This window comes from Pleurodeles waltl, chromosome 1_2 (genome assembly GCF_031143425.1).
Source record: "Pleurodeles waltl isolate 20211129_DDA chromosome 1_2, aPleWal1.hap1.20221129, whole genome shotgun sequence".
Lineage (NCBI taxonomy): Eukaryota > Metazoa > Chordata > Amphibia > Caudata > Salamandridae > Pleurodeles > Pleurodeles waltl.
The window spans coordinates 1,183,396,705-1,183,412,640 of record NC_090437.1 but is presented as its reverse complement, the minus strand read 5'-3'; the positions used below and the strand labels follow the sequence as shown (position 1 = coordinate 1,183,412,640).

The following is a 15,936-nucleotide window of genomic DNA, read 5'->3' as shown; positions in this document are numbered from 1 at the left end:
AATGCAAATAGGTCTGGTTTATGTAGGAAAGTGTTTTTTTGTCCGACACACCAGGTTTCTAACAATTTAGCAGCACCAAGATGGTAATTTTGTGGCACGCATTTGCATACACATTTCAGTTGCATTTGCTTTTCATTCTGTGTCAGTTTGGGTTGCCAGCTGGACCGTTTTATGGCGGCACGACCAGTATTTTAATGTCTCAGCCAGACAAAAATTAAGAACATTTCCTAAAGCCAGTATTTTAAGGCCTGTTCAAGACCCTTTCTTCTCTCTTAGAGGTTGCTCATTGTCATGACCATTGGAATTATGCGATTGTGCGGTCATGGTGATTTTTGCACAGTTACATATTTGCCACATAACCCATCATCCGCCACATAATCTGCAGATTTTAACAAAAAAAAATGTTTCTAGCTCAAATGGTTCAAAAGTTACTGAAAGTGCAGCAACACCTGATGCTGCTCAGTGGAAGGTCCTTTGCAAAACTGCACTGGTCACCTTTTTGTTGCTTACTGATATATTTGGGTATTAAAATGGTACTAACGAGGTACAACCAATGCGCAGTGTTATCGAGTTTAAAATTTTTGAAATAATGAAGTAATATCATTACAAAGGGTGCCACATTATGCCACATAATTTGCCTTTTCCTGCAGCATAATTTACTAAACCCTGCTGCATAATTTGGTCCTCTCATGCCGCATAATTGCAGTGGCCCTGCCCATTGCTTACTATTGGTTGGCTCCATTGTCCCTCTCATTTGCTTACTTCTGAGTGGCCAGTTGCCATAGGCTTCTTTCCTCTTCATGTGTTTGTCCCTCTCCTGGAACATGAAAGCTTTCCTTGTGCTCTTCTGCTGCTTGTTTTTGAAGGTGATACTCTTTTCTTTGTGTTTAACCCCTTTGCTGCCAGGCCTTTTCCCCTCCTGTGCCAAGCCTTTTTTTGGCTATTTGGGGCAGTTCGTGCTAGGCCCTCATAACTCCACATAAGCTACCAATGCCAAATTTGCGTCCTTTTTTCCCAACATCCTAGGGATTCTAGAGGTACCCAGACTTTGTGGGTTCCCCTGAAGAATACCAAGAAATTAGCAAAAAAACAGTGATTTTTTTTTTTTTTTTTTTAAATGGGAAAAAAGGGCTGCAGAAGAAGGATGTGTTTTTTCCCCTGAAAATGTCATCAACAAAGTGTTTATGGTGGTAAAATCACCACCTTCCAGCTTTCAGGAACAGGCAGTCTTGAATTAGAAAACCCAATTTTTAAACACAATTTTGACATTTTACTAGGACATACCCCATTTTTACTATTTTTTGTGCTTTCAGCCTCCTTCCAGTGAGTGACAGAAATGGGTGAGAAACCAGTGCATTTCTGAAAAGTAGACAAAATTCTGAATTCAGCAAGGGGTCATTTGTGTTGATCCTACAAGTGTTTCCTACAGAAAATAACAGATGAAATAAAAGAATATTGAAAATGAGGTGAAAAAAACTGCCATTTCTCTCCACGTTTTAGTCTGTAAATTTTTCCTGCGATGTCAGATTATTGAACGCAATATACTGTTACGTCTGCTGGATACTTCTGGTTGCGGGGATATACAGGGCTTGTAGGTTCATCAAGAACCCTAGGTACCCAGAGCCAATAAATGAGCTGCACCATGCAACGGGTTTTCATTCTATAGCGGGTATACAGCAATTCATTTGCTGAAATATAAAAAGTGAAAAATAGGCATCAAGAAAACCTTTGTATTTCCAAAATGGCCACAAGATAAGGTGTTGAGAAGCAGTGGTTATTTGCACATCTCTGAATTCCAGGGTGCCTATACTAGCATGTGAATTACAGGGCATTTCTCAATTAGACATCTTTTTTATACATAGTCTTATATTTGGAAGGAAACAATGTAGAGAAAGACAAGGGGCAATAACACTACTTTTGCTATTATGTATTCCCCCAAGTCTCCCGATAAAAATGGTACCTCACTTGTTGCGGTAGGCCTAGCAGCCGCAACAGGAAATGCCCCAAAACACAACGTGGACACATCATATTTTCACAAAGAAACAATGCTGTTTTTTGCAAAGTGCCTAGCTGTGGATTTTGGCCTCCAGCTTAGTCGGCACCTAGGGAAACCTAGCAAACCTGCGCAGTTTTGAAAACTAGACACCAAGGGGAATCCAAGACGGGGTGACTTGTGGGGCTCTGACCAGGTTCTCTTACCCAGAATTGTTTGCAAACCTCAAAATGTGGCCCAAAAAAACTTTTTCCTCTCATTTTGGTGACAGAAAGGTCTGGAATCTGAGAGGAGCCACAAATTTCCTTCCACCCAGCATTCCCCCAAGTCTCCAGATAAAAATGGTACCTCACTTTTGTGGGTAGGCTTACTGCCTGCGAAAGGAAATGCCCTAAAGCACTATCTGGACACATCAAAATTATCAAATACAAAACTGTTTTTGCAGGGGGTTACCTGTGTTTTTGGTCCTGGGCTCAGCAGCCATCTAGGGAAACCTACCAAATCCAGACATTTCTGAAAACTAGACACCTGAGGGAGTCCAGGAAGGTGTGACTTGCGTGGATCACCCAATGTTTCCTTACTCAGAATCCTCAGCAAACCTCAAATTTAGCTAAAAAATCAAATTTTGCCCACATTTCTGTGTGGGATCACCGCACTGGGACAAATTTCATACCACCCAACGTTCCTCTTAGTCTCACGGTAAAAATGATACCTCATTTGTGTAGGTGGGCCAAGTGCTTGTGACAGGGAAGAGCCAAAAACATGTCAAAATTGAGGGGGAACCAAAGCGGGTCCAAAAGAGAAGTTTGAAAAAACTCATTTTTAGGCTGACAAATCCAACATAATTTTTATCGGTACAGATGAGGCAATGCTGGCTGGTAGGACTTTGTAGATTCCTGTAGATTTCAGGAGGTTCCAACACAAAAATGTGGAAAAAATGTGTGATTTCCACCAAAGTTGGAGGTTTGCAGGGCATTGTGTTTAAGAAAATGGTGCGGGTGCATGTGAAGCACACCACCCTGGAATCACCCAGGTGTTTAGTTTTCAGATGTGTCTAGGTCTTGTGGATTTTTCTACATGGCAGCGTCCCAAAGTCAATAAAGTTCAGCCCTCACCATTCCAAGAGGAACAATTTTGAGAGTTAGCCAAGCTCTCATGGCTCAAATGTAAAACCAAAACCCCAAATAATCAAATGTCTTCTTGCTTGCTGTGGGATAAGATGTTTTAGTGTGTGGGGGAGAGCTGAAAGACTGTTACCCCCTTCATTTTGGGTGGGGCATAACCAGGCCCATACTGGTTGGTAGCCACCACCCCACTATTTTTTATTTTTTTATTCCCTGGCATCTAGTAGACTTTCTGCCCTCCTAGGGTGTGGATCAGGGGTAATTACCCCATCTGCTCACTGGTGGGAAGAACAACTTTGGCCCCATTTATTTGGGGTGGGGGTATGGCCATACCCCCACCCTCTTATTTTGGGAAAAACACTTCCCTGGTCTCTAAAAATAGGCCAATCTGCCCCCAAGGGGTGCAGATATGGCCAACAGTAATCTGCCCCCATAGGGAGCGACCCTTACCCAAGGGGCTGCCCCCTAAAGAAAACACACACATACCAATCCCTGGTGCCTAAGTGGTTTCTGCCCCCCCCCCCCCCCTGCAGCAGATCGGCCTAATAGAAATCTGCCAATCTGCCCCCAAGGGTAGCAGAACGGCCAAAAATAAATGTGCTCCCCCCAGGGGAGCAACCCTTTCCTAAGGGGTCGCTCCCCTTGCGTGAAATTGGCGTAAAAAAAAAAATCCACGGTGCCTAGTGGTTTCTACCCCCCCTTGGGGACAGATCGGCCTAATAGAAATACGCCGATCTGCCCCCAAGGGGGGCAGAAATGTTCTAATTATAATTTGCCCCCCAGGGTCGCTCCCCACCTCTAAAAAAACAAAACAAACAAATAAAAAAAAACAAAGACTGATCCCTGGCGCCTAGAGGTTTCTGCCCCCGTGGGAGCAGATCGGACTAATAACAATAGGCTGATCTTCCCCATAGGGGGGCAGAAATGGCCTAAAATAAAATTGCCCCCCCGGGGAGTGACCCTTGCCTATGGAGTTGCTCCCGTTCCGTGAAATTGCAGTAAAAAAAACTCCCTGGTGTCTAGTGGTCTCTGCCCCCATTGGGGGCAGATTGCCTTCATAAAAACATGCCAATCTGCCCCCCATGGGGAGCAGAAATGGCTTAAAATAATTTCACCCCCCCCAGGGGAGCAACCCTTGCCTAAGGGGTCGCTCCCCTTGTGTGAAATTGGCGCAAAACAAAAATCCATGGTGCCTAGTGGTTTCTGCCCACCTTGGGGCAGATTGGCCTAACAAAAATCGCCTGATCTGCCCCCAAGGGGGGAAGAAATGGTCTAAATACAATTTGCCCCCCAGGGGAGCGACCCTTGCCTAAGGGGTTGCTCCTCACCTCTAAAAAACAAAACAAAAACACAAAAAAGGATCCCTGCCGCCTAGAGGTTTCTTCCCCCCTGGGGGCAGATCGGCCTAATAACAATAGGCCGATCTGCCCCCCGGGGGGGGCAGAGATGGCCTAAAATAAATTTGCGCCCTGGGGATGGCCCTTGCCTAAGGGGTCCCTCCCCTTCCGTGAATTCGCCATCAAAAAAAAAATCCCCGGTGCCTAGTGGTTTCAAGGGGGGCAGAAATGGCCTAAATATAATTTGCCCCCTAGGGGAGCAACCCTTGCCTAATGGGTCGCTCCCCACCTCTGAAAAAAAAAAAAGATCCCTGGTACCTAGAGGTTTCTGCCCCCCCTGGAGGCAGATCGTCCTAAGAACAATAGGCCAATCTGCTCCCAGGGGGGCAGAAAAGGCCTTGAAAAAAATTGCCTCCCTGGGGAGTGACCCTTGCCCAAGGGGTCGCTCCCCTTATGCCAATTTCATTTTTACTATAAATCCCTGGTTTCTAGTGGGCATTTCATAAGCCGGATCGCTTCTGAAATGCTCTGAGAGACTTCAAAGGGAAGGAAATTCCTTTCCTTTCCTTTGAAGCCTCTCAGGCCCCCATCACATGATCAGAAGAGAAATGCTGAGCATTTCTCTTCCGATCGCATGGGGAAGTGGCCTCTGATGAGGTCAGCACGTGAAAGCATGCTGATGTCATCAGACGTCACTGGGGGAGTCAGGGGGGTCGGGGGTGGAAGGGGTAGGGCTTCCCCTTCCATACCTGCCTTGGGGGAGTGGGAGGGAAGCCCATGGAGCTCCCTCTGAGCTCCAGGCCGAGGACGCAATGGTTACATCCTCGGCACAGGAGCAAGGGCTGGTGGACGTAACCATTATGTCCCCGGCACAGAAGGGGCTAAACACTACCTCAGTGCATCTTTTTAACTGGTTCTCTTGTGTATTTCTTTTTCACCTCTGTCCATCTTCTTGCATCCACTGGTGCTGCTCCTCATTCCATTGTTCTCCCTGTTATTTGCAAACGGCTGTTGTCCATGGTGCTTGCCCCACCCTTTCTTTCTCCCTTATTGCCATTGTTGCTTGTCTCCACCTGCCCTCCTTTCTTCTGTTGTTTTCTTAGTTGTTTTCCCACCCACTTTCCTCCTACTGTTGCCCGTGTTGCTTACCTTCAGCCAACCCCTCCTTTTTTGTAGCCCATGTTGCTCATGCAAACTGTTTTTAATACCCGTGTCCTTTTCCTCCCCACACCCGTTGCTTGCCCCTCTCCCTGATCTGCCATCCATCTGAAGTCAATGTTACCTTCTTTACCCGCCATAACAAAAATAAAAGCATTATGACTGGAACAGCTCTGGCCGAGTCCTAGGTCTTTTTCCCCCACCTGCCCTTCATGTTGTCTCCGCACCTCCCTCCATGTTGCCTCTTACCCTACCCTCTTTCCCACCAGCAATAACAAAAATTGCTTTTTTAGGTCTCGCCTGAGACAGCAGAAGCTGACACTTGTCGGGCATTTTGTTAGCTTACAGGGTTCTCTAACACAACCATTTCTTCACATTGGTCGGCCATATCGTCACTTACATTTCCTTGCTTCTTTTTTGTTTAGCACATGCAGGCTTCACTTCCTCTTCCTTTGTTTGTCCCTGGCCCACCCAAGTACTTCTCCCTTGCCCAGCGAGTGTTCCTCCGCTGCTTGTGCTATGGGACACGGCAACATTTTTTCTTTTAGTTGTAGCACTCCATAACAGTGCATGTGCTTGTAGACCACCTTCCTCCCATCCTTTTACCCCCTCCCACTATGTGTCCTTGCTTGCCCTGCCCACCTACATGTCCAGGCGGAAAAATAAAGCATTGAAAAAGCCAATAGGTCTGGCCAATGCGAGAGCTATTGGTTTTGTCAATGTTTTGTTTAGCCATGTTGTACACTAATGCGGGTGCTCTGCAGCATAAGGAAATTATGACTCAGCCAGGACTGTCCACGGCATAGCACTTTTTAGGGTTGAGCCTGCGATACCATGCGCTGGTGCATGAGTATCGCTTGTAAGACGCTGTAGTAGTTAGAAAAGGGCTCGGAGCCCCGCCCATGTCACGTCAGTGTCTTTCATTGGTTCGGGGGCTTGCCTTTTAAGATCTGCTTGCTTTCATTAGTGGAAGGCATGCATACGTCATGCCTTTTCCGGTGGTAGCCCTCCTTGAGCGCAGCGACCAAGTACTGAAAACATACGTGGCTCGCTGTTTTCCATCCGGTTTGTGGACTACTTTTTCTCTTTTTTCGCAACACGATCTCGCTTGGCAGAAGTCGAGCGCTTTGCATGACATCGACCCTCAGACCATTTCTATTTCAATTTCCATTTTTTAGCAGCGCGATTGCGCTAGTTTTTTTTCCATTTAATGAGGCAAGAAAAGTCTGGTTGTGTGTTTACTACTGCTAATAGCTCTAGCACAGAGAAATGTGAGACCCGTTGCATTGTTTAAATTTACTTTCAGCAAAGCTGCACATGAACAAATGGCTACAAAATAAACAAGCATTTGCAATGCAACGGGTCTCGCGTTTGCTCGTGCTAGAGCTAATAGCGTTGTAAACTCCTAACCGGACTTTTCACTCGTAATGAAACCTATCGGCAAAAGTGCAATTTTGTACGTAACCGGAAAAAGTGCAATTAACTGTGTAACAGGGTCGATATTATGCAAAGCACTCGACTTTTGCCAAGCAAGATCGCGCTGCGAAAATAGAGAAAAAGTAGTCCACGAACCGGTCGGAAAACATCGAGTCTCGTGTGTTTTCTGTACTTGGTCGATGCGCTCGAGGAGGGCTAACCACCGGAAAAGGCATGACGTATGCGTGCCTTCCACTAATGAAATCAAGCAGATTCTAACAGGCAAGCCCACGAACCAATGAAAGACACTGACGTGACGTGGAGGGGGCTCCAAGCACTTTTTAATTCCTAAAGCGTCTCGCTAGCAAAACGCATGCGCAAGTGCATGCGACGCAGGATCGACCCTAAAGATGACAATGCCAATAGCTCTCCCGTAGGGAAGGCCTTTTGGCTTTGCCTGAGCTTTTTTTTTTAAAGTGACTACATTGTGCTGCAGGAAAGTCACTTTCTTGGGCAAGATCTGGTAACATTTCTAAAATAAATCAAGTGTTGACAGTTTTATATGATTACAAACAGAATCACATCAGTATCTGCGTTTATATACTGTGTAAATCACAAAGCTGTGGTGCAACATATTTCACTACTGCCCATCCTAATAATGCTGAACCTTTCAATGCTCTCAGAAGGATGAAGAGCAGAGTGGAGTAGACATGATCTGATTCTGAACCTGTGATTTTGTGGTTGTACACAGATGAATACAGATTATGCATTAATCCACTGATCAACAGGAAGTCATCCAGGTGTCTGTAACATTTCTCATGAAGGACTTCTTGGTGCCCTTTAATAGATGACTCTTACCAGGACCGCTTTAGCAATTAAAATGCCAAGATAACTCTTGTGATTAATGTTCCTGCTAGGGAGAGAGATGGGAGTTTTGTCTAATGGCAGGTTTAACACGCCATAAAGTAGCGTAGAGGGTTAATGCGCCTGCTGCAAAGAACAGAATTATATTTTATGGGGTTAGCTGAGTGGATTAGTAAATCCATCCTTTACAAGTGCTTTAAAACAAATGAATGCATGTGAAAGGGGGCTAAGGGGCACATTTGTCGGGTGGTAGTGAGTGAATCCAATGGTGGTCTGGAGGGGAGGGGGCGCAAAAAAGACTGTCGCAGAGGGCGCCACCAGTGCTATAGCCGGCCCTGACTCTTACAGTAAACAACGGAATTAAATGATAAGGCTTCAGCACTTAAAAGTCCCAGTGCTGTTATGCATCTGAGCACTGCTTTATTGTAAGAGCTCCGCTTTTTACAAACTATCTGTACAAATGAGGCAGCTTTTATACTTGCTGTTGAAACGAGCGCGTATTAAAAGCGGACTGATAACATGTTTTGGCCTCCGGGCGCAGATGAGATCTATTGTAAAGCACCGTAGCACCTTTAGGTAATGCCGATGCTATATAAAACGAATGAAAACATAAGTATACCCCCACAGTGCACCCGACACCGACCACCCTTCATGGAGCTCCGACAGCAGCAGCCCTTTCAGGCCTAGTTCAATTTATTTGGTTTCCTTGCTTTTTAATCAGACAACATCAATTCCTCCGATGAAGGCTATTTATTGGCTAGAACCAGCACTCCAGAGCAGGTCGCCGGTATCTTTAATAGGAGAGCACCAGTACTTCCGTCTCTAATGTGTATACCTCCAAAAATACATTACCGCACCTAACTTTATTTAGGACAGGGCCTACACATTTAAGCAGGATTCAGAATCGGACAGAGCCTACAGCTTTGAACAGGATTGTGAATCAGGACAGCACCTGCACGTCTGAGCAGGATTGTGAATCAGGACAGTACCTACACGTCTGTGAGTCAGGACAGAACCTGCACGTTTGAGCAGGATTGTGAATCAGGACAGAACCTGCACGTCTGAGCAGGATTGTGAATCAGGACTGTACCTGCACATCTGTGAATCAGGACAGAACCTGCACGTTTGAGCAGGATTGGGAATCAGGACAGAACCTGCACGTCTGAGCAGGATTGTGAATCAGGACAGAACCTGAACGTCTGGGCAGGATTGTGAATCAGGCTTGAGCAGGATTGTGAATCAGGACAGAACCTGCACGTCTGAGCAGGATTGTGAATCAGGACAGTACCTGTAGAATGGTGAATCAGGACAGAACCTGCATGTTTGAGCAGGATTGTGAATCACGACAGAACCTGCACGTCTGGGCAGGATTGTGAATCAGGACTGTACCTGCACGTCTGTGAATCAGGACAGAACCTGCACGTCTGAGCAGGATTGTGAATCAGGACTGTACCTGCACGTCTGTGAATCAGGACAGAACCTGCACGTTTGAGCAGGATTGGGAATCAGGACAGAACCTGCACGTCTGAGCAGGATTGTGAATCAGGTTTGAGCAGGATTGGGAATCAGGACAGAACCTGCACGTCTGAGCAGGATTGTGAATCAGGATAGTACCTGTAGGATGGTGAATCAGGACAATACCTGCACGTATGAGCAGGATTGTGAATCAGGACAGTCCCTCCAGGATTGTGAATCGGACAGTACCTGCACGTCTGAGCAGGATTGTGAATCAGGACTGTACCTGCACGTCTGAGCAGGATTGTGAATCAGGACAGTACCTGCAGGATTGTGAATCATGACAGTACCTGCACGTCCGAGCAGGATTGTGAATCAAGACAGTACCTGCAGGATTGTGAATCAGGACAGTACCAGCACGTCTGAGCAGGATTGTGAATCAGACAGTGCCGGCACCTCGAAGCAGGGAAGTTAATTTGACTGGACCATAGGTCATGTGCAGGATAACTAAGAGGACACTGCAGCACTTGACACTCGGGTTTATGTCCTTTCATAGGAAAACACGTAGGATGTTTGCAAACTTCTGTTTATGTATCAGGTCCGAACAGTCTTAAATCATGAACAAATGTCCTTTATTTTTCTGTGGGAAAGTTGGCAACTTTAGTGACAGACCTTTCTCTTCTGGGTCAGGGGAATGGTTCACAACAGGGTGAATAAACACTGCTGTGTATTGCAGAAGATAGAAGTAAACCTTCTCCTTGTGGCATTTGTTTTCTTATCTTTACTGGTGCCCTTGATTTATTTTACTTAATGTGCAAATTCAAAGAAGCATTTCCAAGAAAAGAAAAGAAATACAAACAGAGGACTGTTTCTTTTATCGCTTTATTACGGTAGTTTTACTGGAAATTGCGGGCATCACGGGCTTTTGCCAGATTCGCAACTATTCAGTGATTAGCAAAATTTCTAAAAGTTGGATGGTTTGTTTTGTGTCACTGATGGGTTTACGCACTTATTACATGCACTCTGTCACTCATCTTCACACTCATGAATTCATTCTTCCATCCATTAACTCATTCTTTTATTCACTCTCTGACACAAGCGCAATAAAACACACACCCAAACATATACAAGGTGAGTTGAGAACAGAAGTAGAAAAAATAAAGCATGCTCCAGTCTAAACAGGGCAAGCAGATGCTTGCAATATAGAAACAAAACAAAGCAGCTGGTCTCTGTATTGCATAGGTTTTGCAAATAGTCTGATATAGTTTCAGGGTTCCAGCATGGCTACCACATATAGAACCAATGTGTTGCCATCTAGGAATGGTAAAACAATTGTACACTCTATAATGCTCTCTTGGTTTGGAGGAAGTCTCCATGTGGGATGCAGCACACTGCAGGTGAAATGATTGGCAAGCAGACCCGTTAGCACTGCCTGTAGAGATGTAGTATCCTCTTAAGAATCATTAAAATAAAAGCGCAGTGAAAACGAGACTATAAAAGGATAAAAGGCTTACTGCCTTTATCACATCCTTTCATTATAAATAATGAGGTCCATAATAACTTTTATTAGTGGCTTGTTACCATGCCAGCTCAGACCTACTGCACTGGTTATAAGCCTTCCGAGAAAGCAACCATCAGGTATGCCATAATAAAACTACAAATATGTACAAAATGGAGTTGTCGAAACACTATAAAATCCCTACTCATAGAGCCTAATAAGAATTACCATAGTTCAAATTAACTGTCCCCATGGTTTGTTCGCACCAAAACCCTTGCCTACTACAGGATTCTGAAAGAGTCTATGGCCCTCATTACAACCTTGGCCGTAAACGCCGCCTACAGCCGTGCTGACGGCCGCCAACATACCGACATACCGCGGCGGTATACCGCTATGGGTATTATGACCGACACAGAGAAATCCGCCACTATACAGACACCCACACAAGTCAGCCAGACCAAAGATCAGTGATAAACTGGCAGTACCAAAACCCACACCGTTATGCCAACAGAACTACGCCCACAGTATCAGGACGCACGATTCAACACAGCAGTCTTTCAACCACGGTAAACCATTGGCGGTACACACCGCCGCGGTCAAAATACACACACACCAACAAAACTATACCACATTGGACAATTCAAAACACACACACCTACACACTCAGACCACTATAAAACACACACCCACATTACCCACAACCCTTTCAACGAAAAAAAAGATTGCGAACAGAGAGAGAGACAAGCCAGGAGCACCCACTCAATCTGAGCCACAGAACACCATCACCCATACACCATCCACGCACCTCACAGTACACACCACAGCACATCACCCCACACATCACACCACATATCCTCACACATACCACTCACACCACATCCATGGCACCCCAAAGACACCCCAGGTTTTCAGAGGAGGAGCTAAGGGTCATGGTGGAGGAAATCATCCGGGTAAAGCCACAGCTATTTGGATCACAGGTGCAGCAGACGTCCATTGCTAGGAAGATGGAGCTATGGCAGCGAGTTGTGGACAGGGTCAATGCCATGGGACAGCACCCGAGAACAAGCGATGACATCAAGAAAAGGTGGAATGACCTACGGGGGAAGGTACGTTCTGTGGTAGCAAGACAACAGATAGCAGTACAGAGGACTGGCGGTGGACCCCCACCTCCTCCCCCACAACTAACAACATGGGAGGAGCAAGTCTTGAGGGCCTCGCAGGAGTAGCAGGAGGACTGGACTCTGGTAAGTCAAATCTTTACCACTATATTCCCTACCCTACCTGCATGCCATCACAAACTCCTACCCCTACCCTCACCCCCCACTCACCTCACATATACCCCACTATCACAACCCACCCATCCCAATACCAAGCCCTGAATGCCACACCTATGCATGGACCCCCATCACAGACCTGCATGGACACCCATCACCACAGTATGCCCATTAGAGAGAATCACCTAGCCCACAAAATCACTTTGCACACAAGGCAAAGCTGACAGGGCAATCACAACCATAAAGGGAAACACACCCATTCACAAGATGGCACATGCAGATACAATAACACTGCATTTTCATCCCCACAGGACCCCACTCAGCATCACCGGAGAGGAGGTGCCAGCCACATCCAGTCCCCCCACAGAAGAGGCCCACAGTGATGACAGCAGCTCTGCACGCCTGGATCACGATGACCAACCTGGCCCATCAGGGACCTTTGGACTGTCGGGTACCCTGCCACAGTCCCAACCCACGACGGAGCCTCCCACCTTAGGAAACACTGGCACAGCACCCACCAAGTGGGCCCATACCACTGTCCCCAGGACACGTAAATCAGCAGTGTGTCCACCACTACAGGGAACCCCAGGCAACCCCACAAACCCAAGTAAATCAAGTACCTGGGGTCAGTGGCTGTGGGCACAAGGTTCAGGAGACAGAGGCACAGGAAAACAGGGAAGCTGGGAGGACTGCTGTGCGGCAGGGGGAGGACAGGCCCAGGGAACCGACTCTCCACGAGGCACTTGCAGGGATCCTGGGAGCATACCAACATTCCCAGGAGACCTTTGGCCAGATACTGGCCAAGTTGCAGGAGACCCAGCGGCTGCAGGAGGGACAGTACCTGGGGATCAGGGAGGACCTCAAACACCTTCACACCATTGTGGTCACCATTGCAGGGGTGCTGGCTGACATGGCCAACACCATGAGGGAGGCAGTGGCACCCCAACGGGCCCCTGACACTGGCCACACCAATGAACAGCCCTCCACCTCCACTGGCGCTAGTGGACAGGAGGCCCGCCACTGGAACAACAGGCCACCAGCACCCCACCCCCTTCAGAAGAATAACCACCCCACAAATGGTCCCTGTGACACAGGCAGAAGCCAGAGAACATTGCCAAGACCCCCGCCTGGAAATAAGACTCTCCTGATTGTCACCCTTCTGTCTCACTCTGTCACCCTGTCCACCTTGAACTGTCATTGCCCCCCTTCCTATGCCTCATTGGACAATGCACCTGAGATACCAAGAGACTGGACTCTAATTGGACATTCCTCCACAACCACCCCAGCCCATTGCACATCCCCCTCTACTTATATGCACTTAAATAAACACCTTTGGTGTTTATTTAAGTGCAATTCTGGAGTCTGTCAATTGATTGAAATATGTATTAGTACAACATTCTGAAAACATTGCAGTTCATATGTACAGCAATTTATACATTATATATAATAGAGATGCCAAAGGGTACAGTTAGTGGCCATAGACATAGGAAAATCATGCTGCCATATACAATGTACAACAGAAAACTGACAAGTAAAGTGAAGTTACAGTGTCTTACCTGTGTGTCACTGGAAGTACTGATGTATGATAATACTTTTGTTGTCCACATCTTCATCCTCTGCCTCCTCTTCCTCACTGTCCACAGGCTCCACCACTTCCACAAGACCATCTCCAGGCTCATCCTCCTGCAGAAAAGGCAGCCGGCGTCTCAAGGCCAGGTTGTGCAACATGCTACATGCAACTATGATCTGGCACACCTTCTCGGGTGAGTAGTACTGGGATCCACCATTCAGATGGAGGCACCGGAACCTGGCCTTCAGGAGGCCGAAGGTTCTCTCAATAATCCTCCTTGTTCGTCCATGTGCCTCATCTTAACGTTCATCAGCCCTTGTCCTGGCATTCCTCACTGGGGTCAGTAGCCATGAGAGGTTGGGGTAACCAGAGTCACCTGCAAATATCGAGGGACAACTGTTAGACACACATTAACCCTTAGGGACAACCCCATACCCAGACACCAACATATACTGGGTGGGGACCTTGGGCTCACCTATTAGCCACACCCGGTGCCTCTGGAGTTGAGCCATCATATATGGGATACTGCTATTCCTCAAGATAAAGGCGTCATGCACAGAGCCAGGATATTTTGCATTCACATGGGAGATGTACTGGTCAGCCAAACGCACCATCTGCACATTCATAGAGTGATAGCTTTTTCTATTCCTGAACACCTGTTCATTTCTCCGGGTGGGGGACAAATGCTACATGTGTACCATCAATGGCACCAATGATGTTGGGGATATGTCCTAGGGCATAAAAGTCAGCTTTCACTGTGGCCAAATCCTCCACCTGGGGGAATACGATGTAGCTGCCTATGTGTTTCAGCAGGGCAGACAACACTCTGGTCAACACATTTGAGAACATTGGCTGAGACATCCCTGATGCCATGGCCACTGTTGTTTGGAAGGAACCACTTGCCAGGAAATGGAGCACTGACAGGACCTGCACTCGAGGGGGGATACCTGTGGGCTGGCGGATAGCTGACTTCAGGTCTGGCTCCAATTGGGCACACAGTTCTTGGATTGTGGCCCGATCAAGTCTTTATGTTAGGATAATGTGTCTGTCCTCCATTGTCGCAAGGTCCACCAGGGGTCTGTACACTGGAGGATGTCTCCATCTCATATTCATCCTCAGCGGTTGAAGCCTAGGAAGGAAAACGGTGAGCAGAGGGTCATATTCACACATCTTTTGCATTAATGATGCATCTCTTCATTTATAGAACCAGTATGTGAATCCAAGAGTCAGTTGATGTGCCAATGTCTGCTGTGATGCAGGTAGGTGCCATCACATGTGCCCCCCTGAAATGGCGGCTGCCTGACCTGTGAGGAGGGACAAGTGGAAATGAGGTAATTCCGCTGGCGTTGTGCGCCGTTGCGGTAGGCGGTCGATGACCGCTGCGCAACTTTGCATTGGTTATCATTGGGCCCTATGGGTTCCAGGAGCCAATGGCAATGTATGCTGGCGGTGATGGTACGCACCACTGCGGACGTGACCGCCATTTTCTATCTATTCACTCACTTGCTACCTGACCTTCAACAGGAGAGGACCAACACTGCAAGTGCTGCTGTGACCTGTGTCTGGAAGCGACAATGGCTCATGTGTCTGGGGAAAGGGCCCCTGCCTGCACTGCGGAGGAGTTGGAGAGACTTGTGGATAGGGTCCTACCCCAGTACACTTTACTCTATGGTCCTCCAGACAAACAGGTGAGTACACTTTGAGCATGATGCGTGGGAAATGAATGTATAGAGTGCTGTGTGTGTAAGCCATATGTAGTGGGGGCTGAGGTGTCCTGGCCTGAGTGCTGTATGTATGGTGGTCAATGTATGTGCGTTAGTAGATGGGAGGGATATGGTGGGCCGTGAGTGTGACGGTCCAGACGGTATTACCAATCCCTTTTCTGCTGTATTTTTGCTGCAGGTCAGCACCCATCTGAAAAAGGGTATTTGGCGTGCTATCGCCAAGAAGGTGCGGACCCTAGGGTTCTTTGACGGGTGGAGCACCCACTGCCTCAAATGGTGGGAGAACCTGCGCCGATGGGCAAGGAAGATGGCGGAGGCCCAGCTGGGGCTGGCCTCCCTACGAGGAAGGGGTGCCCGTCATACCCTGACTCCCCTGATGTTCCACATCCTGGCGGTGGCTATCCGGAGTTGGATGGGTTCTTGAGGGCATCACAATAGCCACAAGGGGGTGAGTACAAATTCAGATTCATGAGTTGGCGGGCGTTAAAGGTTTTACCTGGGTGGGGGATGTGGACTGTAGGTG

The 15,936-nt window shown here is 47.3% G+C and overlaps 1 long non-coding RNA gene across 1 annotated transcript in view; it reads left to right on the top strand.

The window, feature by feature from the left end:
* The window catches only part of LOC138296074 (uncharacterized), a 106,709-nt gene that overhangs the window by 55,794 nt on the left and 34,979 nt on the right, over nt 1-15,936 (top strand). The gene's annotated exons all lie outside the window — the stretch shown is intronic.